Here is a 12,564-nt window from a genome sequence, read left to right as displayed (position 1 = left end):
AGTCTCCTCTGTCCACTCTGTGGTTACGCCATTTTCATTTTCCTCTCATAATTGGCGGAACAGAATTAACAAGCATGTCACAAAATCTAATTAGTAATCTTGCCATAAAGTGACAAAGACTTTGTGCATTTTTATTGTCTTAGTCACCGGTATTTTTTGGCATATAACCCTTCAAATTACTCAGGGTTAACGATGCATTCAAAATGTTATTTAAATATCAAGATAAATGTTGAGGCAGAATGTAATTGCCTCATTTAGTTCTCACTATGCCATGAATTATGATGAGCTGATAAGCTGATAACTGTTATTAATTAAGTATTAACAATAAACACCAATTTTCCTGATCCAGCTGTTAGCCATTAATTATCTTCCAGGCACACACACTCCCACACAAACACACACACACACACACACACACACACACATACACACACACACACACACACACACACACACACACACACACACACACACACACACACACACTCCCACAGAAACACACACACACACACACACACACACACACACACACACACACACACACACACACTCTCTCTCTCACACAAACACACACACAGGGACATACACACACGCACTAAGTTGTTAATTCATGATAAGACAGCAAAAATAGGGCAAGAGTTGATATTAAAAAAATTATAAAGATATTGTGTCTGTATTAGCGACCAGTGCTGTGCACTCAGGCTTTATGGGCTTGGACTTGGCCAGGCACTGCTAGTGATGAAGCCCAGGCCCCAGTCAGCTGTCAAAATCAAAAGAGCAACCTGGGCCAGCACTGCCTGGTAAATATTCTGAATTTAGAAGACAGTAAAAGGAACATATACAACTGGCTCCTGCCTCTTATCATGACAACATGCAGATCCTGTCTGGCATTCAGCATTGGCATTCTTTCCACTTTGAATTTCCTTATTTAAATGAAGGGTCTCAGTGTCACACACAGAGAGAGAGAGACACACACCCGCGTCATGCACACACATGCCCACCGGGATGTTTTTTGCAGACAGTGTGGCCTACCCTCTTGACATATTCCGAGTTAGTGCTGCCATTAATGTAACATCAACAGAAACACAACCACATACAGTACATACTTAGTAATACCTTGCTTTTGACATGGCATGCCCTTAACTAGAAGTTCCTACAAAGTCACATCTGAAAGAGCTAGGCCTATCTGTGTCATTCCAGGTTATAACTAATAGGGAAAAAAACAGCCAGTTAGTGAGAAGAGAATTAGGCCAGAGGAATATGTTGGCAGAGTGAGCGTCTGTGTCATGCATATGTGATTTCTTGTGATGTGTGGTGTTCATAACCCTAAGCAAACGAGAGCTTCATGGGATAAACATGAAGGCGTAGCGCCTTTCGGTGCCCTGAAATATTTCTCTATTTCCTGCCAGTTAGCTTCTTGCGTTACTGGCAGAAATTAATGTGATGAAAATGGCATTTCTCTATTTCTCTGAAGTGAAATCCTGCAAGCACGCACGCCATGAGTTTGATCATGCGAGTAATGATTTGCTAAGAAAAGCTCAGGCACAGGATTATCTATGTGTTGATAATATAGAGCCTTCAAGGCATAAAAAAAACACAGAAGCCAAAGAACGTTTGACACAAACATGCTTCTTATTTGTGTGGATGGGAATGAGATTTAATATGGAGCTATAAAATCATACATTTGACTTGCAAAGTGTGAAATGGATGTAATTGAAAAGAGTTAAAGCCACTGACTCAATAATAAACTGTCTCAGTTGGAAAGTGTTCCAAAGGCACAAAGCAAACAACTGAACCAGTTGCCGGCAGCATATAGCTTTTGTTTTTCTGAAATTATATCATTAGCATAATAATAACTAAGAAAACAAATATATTCACAACCAACTCATGGATAGCATAACGTTTCTTCATTAGAAACAGTCACGACGTGGAACCTCATGAGAAAATGAAGGTGTGTGTGTGTGTGTGTGTGTGTGTTGGGGGGAGGGGGGGGGGGGGGGGGGTGTAGATGGAGCAGCACAGGTGTGCTGCGGAGTATTTCAACCGCAACAGCAATTAAATATTGTTAATGATTTTTTCACAATTTAATTTTCCCCTTGAAACTACTGGCAATGGCAATGGCATGATACACATGTAAAGTATACTTTACAAGACTTGTCCTATAGGATTTGGGGGAGAGGAGAGGATAATCAAAAGAGACATATTAAAAAATGACATGAATGACAAAAACATATTTCATGCTGTGGCCTGAAAGCAGACACAGTTATCAGACACAATAAAAAGACTGAGAAAATGTAAATACGAAAATGGTAAGGAGAAACACATGGAACTACAGGCTAATAAAGGGTTATGGAGGGAAAAAAGGAAATCTCAGATCTGAATCCCAGTTGTGAGGCCAAATGAAATTGCTGATATTTTGCTTACTTTTTCTTCTCTTCGTTTCAGTTCGAAACGTGTTTTCCTGAAAAGAACAAGGTGAGGGTGACATTTGAGTCCGAACCTCAAGATGCCAACCAGCCTTCAAAGTCTAAGCAGGAGTTCTGAATATTTCCCTGCCATACAGTAAGTCTGTGATGTCGGACATATCCACCCCGCGTGCCTTTCAAACATCCCAATTCAGTGGCTCAGCAGCACTGCATAAAAGAGATCAAATAAATTTCAAAAAATCAGTACAATAGATTGTTTGTTTTCAGTGCAGAGAACAAAATATTCCTGCACTACTATACATCACCCTACACTACACTACACGCCCATTGTTATGTCTCATAACAAGTTTGTATGAGTACCGGTACCTATTTTATCATGAACTAAAAATATCAAGCACAGGAACCAAGATGAATTAGTCCACTTCAAACAACTTTGTCATTGCGTTGAGTTGGGGCTTAGTGGTGATGGCATGAGAGAGAGAGAGAGAGATAGATAGAGAGAGAGAGAGAGAGAGAGAGAGAGAGAGAGAGAGAGAGAGAGAGAGAGAGAGAGAGAGAGAGAGAGAGGGGAAGAAACAGGGCAACTCTGATTACATTCCACGTGATCTTTTTTTATCTTGAGATGATTACCAGCAACGCTATGAGCAAATCAATAGAATAGTGCCATGGAGATTTTCGTTCCCCGGCCCATTACATTCTACATTAATATTATTCTGAGACTTGCAGTCAGTGATTGGTGCGTAGGGCATGCAGATAAATAGAACAGTCCTGCCAGGCCTTCCCGCTCCATTAACAACAATGGCAGTTTGGTCAGCTGCATTAAGTGTTACAACAGAGGGTAATGGTGAAGGTTTAATGAGGAGTGCCATCACTGCACTGGGACCCCTGTGCTTCTGGCACAGCAGGGGGCCACTCTGGCATCGTTTTTATAGTGATGGTGGTTTGAGTACAGGCGGATAGTTTTCTGGTGTCAGCGCACGGCCTGAGCACGAAGTGATCATGTGATATATTAATCTGAGAATATAGAATCTAGCATGATGTTCAGAATGATCAGATGAATTGACCTTGTCTCAGGGTACTCTTTGCTCTGCCTATGAGATACCCGGGGTTTGGGGCTGTGAGTTTATCCTTTATACTATACCCCCACTTCTCTCTCTCCCTCGTGCCATGTTTCCTATTGTCATCATGTACAATATATTTGTGGCCGTTTTCAAATTTAAATGTTTCTGGGGTTTGGTGTGGCAGGCAGAGTGAATACTAAACCGCCACCGGGTTACACTCTAGTCCCCCCCATTGAGATGAGCAAGGGATACACACATCCACTCATCTCTCCAGGGTGGCTCATAGCGTTTCATTCATCTTTGGATCCCTCACACATGGGTCGACTTACTCTTGGGGTTCCGTTGTATGGTTCACAGCAAGCCTCTAGCAGTCATTTCATCTCGCTTCTGATACCGTGTGTAGCAAAGTAGCTTCCGTGTGACCGTGCCCCTCAATGATAATAACAGTGGCCATTATGTTGTCTGAGGGCATAGTCAGAGCAATGACCTTTGAAACGTCCTGACTTTCCCCATGCTGTATGGCACCCCATTAGCAAACAGAAGGAGGGGTCACCCCGTCTGGCCTCACCCAGGTCTCTGAGGCATGAGGCAGCAGGGAAAGAGCCAGACAGGAGCAGCGTTAGTTGGGCAAACATTCACATGAACATGTTTTCTCTGGACAGTTACATTTGAAATATTTGGTGTCAACATTCTATTGTAATGGCGATTGCATTGTTGCCTTCATTGAGCTGAAATCCAGCTCCACTGTGTGTTTGTGAAGAAGTACCTCCTCAGACTGTTTGCGAGTGTTCACAAACATTCGCCCAAATCTCAAGGCAAACGGAAAACTGTTCGCCAACATTCGCCTATGTCTGCGAATTTGAATGCAACTCAGGTGGCTACTCCCTTTTTGCTGCTCACATCAATGCCATAAAGCTCATTCTGGCTATGGTTATTTATGGCTATGGCTATGGTTATTTAGCAGACGCCTTTGTCCAAAGCGACATACAAATAAATAACAATACAAATTAAATTAACAGTGAACAATTACAAACTAGGGAGAATAGTAATATTATCAGTAAAACAATAATTTTAAGCACTAACCTAATGAGAAATAAAACAGTGAAATGAGAATAGCAATCAAATAAGTCACTCAGTTAATTATATATAATAATTATAATAACTAAAGCATGGTATGGCTAAATTTAAGGACAATAGCAAAATAAATTTCAAATTCTATCAATAGACAAATTATAACAAAACAATACTATTATACAAACCATAACACATCACAATTCATACATTCTCTGGTAGAACAAGGGAGAGAGTGAGAGAGAGAAAGAGTAACTGTGTGTGTGTGTGTGTGTGTGTGTGTGTGTGTGTGTGTGTGTCTAATACAGTATATACAGTACCCAACCTACACCCAACAAAAATGAATATGTTTTCTCTTCTACACAACCTTGTGTCAGTAATCCAGCCCATTGTCAACCACCGCTATGCAAGAAAGAGAGTACAAAGAGCTACTCAGAGCAATTCGGCTGCCAACTCAACTCCTTTATGTAGTCCACAAACCAGAAATTATAAAGGTTCTACTGGCGTCACAGTGAGTACTTACAGATTTGCTATACTTGACTGAAAGGTGGAACTTTCTGAATCGTTTGAATGAACACAACATCCTGTGTGGGTTTTATTCACCTCTCTCTCTCTCTCTCTCTCTCTCTCTCTCTCTCTCTCTCTCTCTCTCTCTCTTTATTTCTCATTCCGATGCCAGAGCAGTGGAGACATGGTGCACAGTCTTTTTCACACTTTCATTTTAATTCACACAGTTCTGCTAGATCCAGTAAGCCTTGCCAATATATAATGTTATTCACCTGAAAGTCGCCCAATACCGATGCATGTAAAACTGACACCACCTGCTATGAACATGAGTTGCAATCTTTTGTGTTCTCATCATTCAGTGCACAGCATTAGTCTATTCACACATCATGGTGATGTGGTAACTGGGAAATTTCACGGTAAAGGTGTTTTTGTTTTCAATACATTTCTGCATACTCAATCTTCATAATTTTTTCTATCTCAGTTGAGTAGAGGGCTGCAGTTGAAGAAAATGTTCAATTCAACGCTCAGTGTGGGGTGGGCCAGATGGGAATCCTCAAACCTCAGCCCAGGGAGTGGAGGTGGGGGTGTTATGACATAGTGTGAATACATTCTGGAATAAATTTCATTGTTAAGTAATGCATGACTAATAGCTTACTGTCACCTTTGGCAAGGTTGTGTTCTCATTGCGGTTTGCCTATGGATTTTGGTGCGTTTTTTCTGGTCGTCAGAATATTTGAAGGATTTAGCACTACCGGCCCAATTTTCATGAAGCATGGTGAAAAGGTGTAGCATGGACCAAGGAAAAACTAACAAGGACCAGAAGATAAGAAACATGGAAGGGTCCAGTGCGGGGGTATGGCAACCTGCGACCCTTTAGCTCCTCTCTGGTGGCTCCATGGCTTTTTCTAAAAATGGAAGTTATAAAATATTTAATATAGCCGTTAAGCTACAAGCTGTCCCAAAACATTAACAGTTGATAGAAATATTATACTGTACAATATAGCATATTATATGCAGAGTATGATGTCTTTGCAGCCCTAAACAAATGTATTTTTTATTTCTGGTAAAAGAATGGCCCTTTTACTGTAAGAGAAAAGGTTGTTGACCCCTGGTCTGGTGGAAAGATAAGACCATTCATGGGAGTTGAAATGGTTAACACTAGGAAATAGCAAACTGATGATGGCCTTGGGCCCAAAAGCATTCATTTGATGAGATGTGGTCCAATAAAGACTTATTAAGAGCAAACACCTTGGAGCTCGGTTACTTTATCTTTTTCTAAAGTCTTTTTCTAACTTTTTAAAGTCTTTTTCTAACTCGCACCCAACGAGGGACTTTGCTCTGCAACACTAGGAAATTACACCTGAGAATGAAACCTTAGGCACTGAGGCGTGAATCCCAGCTGACCATAGGCGCTGGACATTTGGCCAATAGTAACATAGAGCCACACAGGACCTGCAGAAAGTCTAAAGAAAAACAGCCCCCTGATAATCTCCACCTTCAGTATAATACGATTTTCCTCCAGATCTGAGGGGGGGGGGGGTTAAATAGGGGCTGCCTAAACACATTGCAGCCTTAGGAAAGAAAACAGTGGGGACTGAGTCACAAGCCCTTTCCTGACTGACATTGATGTTCAAATGGCAGCAATAGAAAGGATCTGAGAGTGTGAAACTAACCACTGAGCTCCGGAAGAACATTTGTAATGAGCTATTGACGTTCATAACAGCAACCGTAAGGCAAGTAGGCTATATCCAAAACGCAAGCCTGAGAAGAACTCACTCCCCTACATCTCACTCTGACAAGAAATCGGTGGCATTTCATTTGGCACGGGCTGACCCCAGAGGGAGAAATGGCATGCATGTGTAGGACAGCGTGACGCTGAAGCCCTGGCATTTCTCCAGGTTACCTCTCTCCTCCACCGCTACAGAGCACGGCTGTGGAAGATACACTGCGTATCAGACAGACAGACAAAGAGAAAGAGAGAGAGAGAGAGAGAGAGAGAGAGAGAGACGAAGAAACAGCAACTCAATTACATTCCACGTGATCTTTTTTATCTTGAGATGATTACCACACCAACCAGCGCTATGAGCAAATCAATAGAATAGTGCCATGGAGAGAGTTGAGTTAATGAAGTTCATTCTACTACGGCTCTCGTCTGAATATCCGATGTATAGTCAAAATGACTCAAGGAGTAAATTACCAATTCCAATCACTGTGAAACTCTATCCTCAGTATATAATCATCATATACTTCAACCAACTGACCATTGGACAATAGAGCCATCAGCCATGTCATATCCACACCATGGCCAATGCTACACACAGCCAACCAAGTTTCCATGATGGATCACTTTCAATATAGATGTCATTACATTGCATGTTAAATGCAATGTACTGTTATCACTGTTCTTCTTATCGGGATAATTATTCTGCTTCCGACCAAAATCAACGATCAAAGGCTCTAAAACCACTGAACCGTTTGACGTCATTCAAACACTCATACACAGGTCTTGTAACGGAGATTTGTTCTATGTATTTTTCACATTTGTGAACTTTATACTTTTTGAGATATTTACGATAAAAAAGTTTAAAATTCCCATAGAGTTTACATTGAGACCCTTTGGCGGCAAAGACTAATTGTTACGTCAGTGCTCAGCTGTCAGTAATCAAGGATCTCTGAGTCTGATCCAAAGCCATGGCATCACCACTGCGCTAAACCAGGCTAAACGTGAATGTTACGTTACGTCTACAGCTGTGAAAACATTCTACCTTGCCACTGTAATCCAGGGCGTTGTCGTCTTGTCTCCTGTTAGGCTACTCCTTACTTGATTTGTTAATATCGTTACAGTAGCCTAGCCTAACCGGTTTGCTCTCGGTAACGTTATCAACAGCTAAAGACAATCTAACCTAAAGACAATCTAACCTAACGTCAATGTAAACACTGTATTTACTTAGCTAACGACAACCAAACTTGCTCCAGGCTAACGTTTAACGTCGGGGTAGGCTGCAAGGCGAACAGGGTTTAGCAAGCTAGTCGTTAGACTTGCCAGCCAGGCAATCATTTAAAGCTTTCGGTATCATTCACAAATTAAAAACCTAAGCTTATTGTACATTCCTATTAGGACAATCACGCACCTGAACACACTTCGAAGAACATACTAGCTCATCCTGTAAAATGTGTAGCCTACATAAAATATCCTAGGCCTACTGTAAGCTAACGTTACATTTGCTAGATATCCTACCTGTTGCTGCATCATCGTTGATTGGCGTTGTTTGAGAATGAGATTGTATTCCGTATTCCATGCCTACTTTTAACCTGCTTGAAGGCTATAAGCTATCCTACCAGTCGTTTCACCACTAAAGTGTCAGCTCTTGCAACTCGTTTGAAGTTGGCAACTTCATTTCAGTCTTTTCAAATTCTAATAAATGAAGAGTTATTTTCCAAAATAGCCTAATAGGCCTATCCACAATTTTGATGCATTTTCATAAATCACTTTTTAAATGTGACTTTCCAAGTAGCCTAATTTCAGTGGAATTGTAATTGGGTTATTGTTATTTATCTATTCGTCTGTGTAGCCTAGTTGTCTTTTTAACTATAGGCCTAATACAATTATGTCAGTAACCTTTTTGCATTTACATGCAATGGTAATTCCTTCCATGGAATTACATTTTCTAGTTTCATCTGTTATTGTCATGCTGGCTCTATACCCATGTTTGAGAATGGGTGTACTGTGTGCTTTTGGCTGTTATTGCACTTAAAATGATGAAAGCTGTAAGTATGATGTTGCTGACATGATGGCTGGGGCAGAGTCATCAAAGGGTGATAGTTTAATAAATAGGCCTAATATTACTGATGCATAGGCTTAGTTGTGTAGTGCTGTAAGTAGGGAGTGCCTAATGGGGAGTGCATTTGGGTCAATGTGAAATCAGCAAAGGACTTGCCATGGCATCAATCTCATCATTTTTGATTCATTTTAAAAAAACAATTTAATTTACGTCTTAAAAATAGCAATTCCATTCCGTTTTCATTTGTAAAATGTTTCCATAACTACAAGTAAGGCAACCTTGTTAGTATGGAGCAGAGTTACAGTAATCTAATTGCTTTGAATTATCAATGCTGCATGCCTTAATAAGATCAATGATTGATCTTTAATTTAATGTAAGACGCATAACAATAATATGCAGTCAGGATGAGTTTGCTTTATACATAAAATACCCTGTTATGTGCAATGCAGAGTGCAGTTAATAGTATATTATTAGTATAGTATAGTTAATATTAGTGCAGTGTAGTTACTATGTCTCTTTGCTTTTGTTTATGCAAAGCACATTGAATGTAACCTGGCTGTCTGTCTGCATACTGCCGATTATTATAATTTTTTTCCCTACTGTACTCCATCTGGAATACTTTGATCCGCCCTCGCTTACTTTGTCTTCGTGCAAGCCGGCCAACCAACGAACAGAGGGCATTCCTGAGAGCAATTGCATCTAAGTTGCAAGCCTATCGTTATTGTTGTTAACATACGTCATTATCAAATATTAGTGATTGAAGCATCCACCAACCAGGAAATAAACGTTTGCCAATGGATCTAGGCCAGACACTCTGCGAAGTCAGGTTATTAGCTGGTATCCAGGCTACTGAATGACCCCGGTGTAAGCTTTAACTTGACTTGACTAGTCGGGATTTGAAAGTGGAAATTACAGTAGGCAAGTTTGGGCTGAATATACCTGGGAAAGATACAACCTATCAGCCTATCAAGCAACCAGTTGGGTTTCTTGACACACACAAATAATATATATATATATATATATATATATATATACACACCTATACCTGCTGGCTCAACAGTTCAGTATTATGTGGATGCTATAATCAAACCAAATTAAATCAATCCTAAAGCAGGGTTCCACATGAGATTCTGAGCAATCACAGACAAATACAAGGGCTTCTCCCCACCAAACCATGTGACTTTCTGCATGAGGAATTCAGTTTGGAGGAGGAAGGCACTTCACACCCTAGAGACACACCAGCTGCTTTTATAAAGGTACATTCCTTCATCTGTGCACAAGAATGCCTGTGTAAAAAGGAAGAGTTCTTAGTGCCTTCAGCTTCAGGATTAGTTACAACTGAATAGCACTGAATTAACAGTAAGCTTATGCTCATATTTCATGCTCGCTTAATGTAACATTCACAATGGATCCTTTCAAAGTTTCAGTTAGAAACAAACCGGACGAGGAAATTCATGTGGGAAACAATCATGCACCCTTGAGAAAGGGGTAAAAGTCTGGATGGTAGTACTTCTGATCTTAAAGGGATATTCCGCCATTTTTGGAAATACACTCATTTTCCACCTTCCCTCGAGCAAAACAATTGATATTTACCTTGTTCCCGTTCATCCAGCCATTCTGTGAGTCTGACGATACAACTTTTAGCTTCAGCCTAGCATAGATCATTGAATCGGATTAGACCATTAGCTTCGCGCCTGCTAGCTTCATGTTTAAAAGTGACTAAGATTTCTGGTAATTTTCCCATTTAAAACATGTCTCCTCTCAAGTTAGAAAGTGCAATAAGACCAACTGAAAATGAAACCTGGCGTTTTTCTAGGCTGATTTGACATGGAACTACACTCTCATCTGGCGTAATAATCAAGGCAACTTGCAAACGTACCATAGGCGCAGTGATATCTTACGCAGCATCTGAAAATAGTCCCCATAGACAGCAAGCAGTAGTAGTGCCAGTAGCTGCAAGTTGCCTTGATTATTACGCCAGATGAGAGTGTAGTTCCATGTCAAATCAGCCTAGAAAAACGCCAGGTTTCATTTTCAGTTGGTCTTATTGCACTTTCTAACTTGAGAGGAGACACGTTTTAAATGGGAAAATTACCAGAAATCTTAGTCACTTTTAAACATGAAGCTAGCAGGCGAGAAGCTAATGGTCTAATCCGATTCAATGATCTATGCTAGGCTGAAGCTAAAAGTTGTATCGTCAGACTCACAGAATGGCTGGATGAACGGGAACAAGGTAAATATCGATTGTTTTGCTCGAGGGAAGGTGGAAAATGAGCGTATTTCCAAAAATGGCGGAATATCCCTTTAAGACTTCTGATGTTTCATTCAATTTGATTACAGTACACAACCAAGAAATACACACTAAAAAGTTGATATTTATTAAATTGGAGCAAAATAATACACTTCAGAATATGAAAAAATATACATCTTGATTAGCATGCGTTATGGGATATTGATAAGATGGATGCTAGGTGGTGCCTTTCTTGGCCAGGGCTCACTTGAAAAAGAGGCCTCTGTCTCAATGTGACTGTATCTGGTTAAATAAAGGATACATACAGTACACATACATACATACAGAAATGTATAAAAAAAAGCTAAATTATGTTTCTGCCTGACTGAATGAATATATTCTGCATTACATACTGTATTTTAATGGCATTCATGGTCAGCGATGAATATTAAGACAATTAAATCTAATATTGATAACAAACACAATAGTTGCTTTAATAATAATAATAATAATAATAATAGTAAACATGGCAACATGTAAAAAAGGAGAAAAAAATATTACAATAATAAAAAAAACACAAACAATCCATAAGTAGCATTTCTGACCAAAATATGCATTGATCTTTTTCATAGGCTTTGTAGTTCTGTAGGCTGCTGACATGAAGCTATGTATAAAACTGCACTGTGACTACAATAAGATATCAGTCACTGACTATAACAAATAACCAGCACAACACAGAACATTTCTTTTCGGCACATACAGTCCAATGACATCAAAATATAACAAAGATAAACTCACAGTTACAGTATGTTTCACTTGCTTATTGTAAAATCATCACAAAATGATACCCCACAGTTAAAACCATACATTCACAGTGACGACAGGACCTTCTCATTTTTTATACAATACAAAATTTGACTCTGTTCTGACAAGCAATTATTAAGCCTAAACCATATGGAATTAACTTCAAATAGTCTACATTCTTGGATGGTTATACTTTCATAATGTCTTCGAACATTCCACTTTTATACCTCACCATTATACACTCAAACATATCAGGTAAATCAGTACACGTTATACTGATATTCAGTAATATCAGGATTACCCCTGAATCTCTCAATGAGGATCGTATCCAAATGATCAAGAGGCAGAGGTTTTGAAATAAGGCATGGACCAACATTTAACTAACCCAAGAAAGATTGTACTGGAATGACAAAGAGCTAAAGGTTTATATCTTTTGTGTTGTAATGCTTGAATCTGTTGTAAATGACACTTAATGGGGTGCATTTAATCTTTATATTGCCTGCTTTGACAAAAACTCAGTATCTCTAGCTCAAACAGAAGCTTTGTTTGATATTTATGAACCAAACACATGTTCAGTGTCTCTCCCGCCTAGAAATGGGATCACAGGTGGGTATCTCTCACCTGGAAGAAAATCTATTAATCTTCCATCCGCCCTGCCTGCTGAGGCCAGACGGGCGTGCAGC

The sequence above is a fragment of the Sardina pilchardus genome, chromosome 2 (genome assembly GCF_963854185.1).
Source record: "Sardina pilchardus chromosome 2, fSarPil1.1, whole genome shotgun sequence".
Lineage (NCBI taxonomy): Eukaryota > Metazoa > Chordata > Actinopteri > Clupeiformes > Clupeidae > Sardina > Sardina pilchardus.
This window is presented reverse-complemented; position numbering follows the sequence as displayed.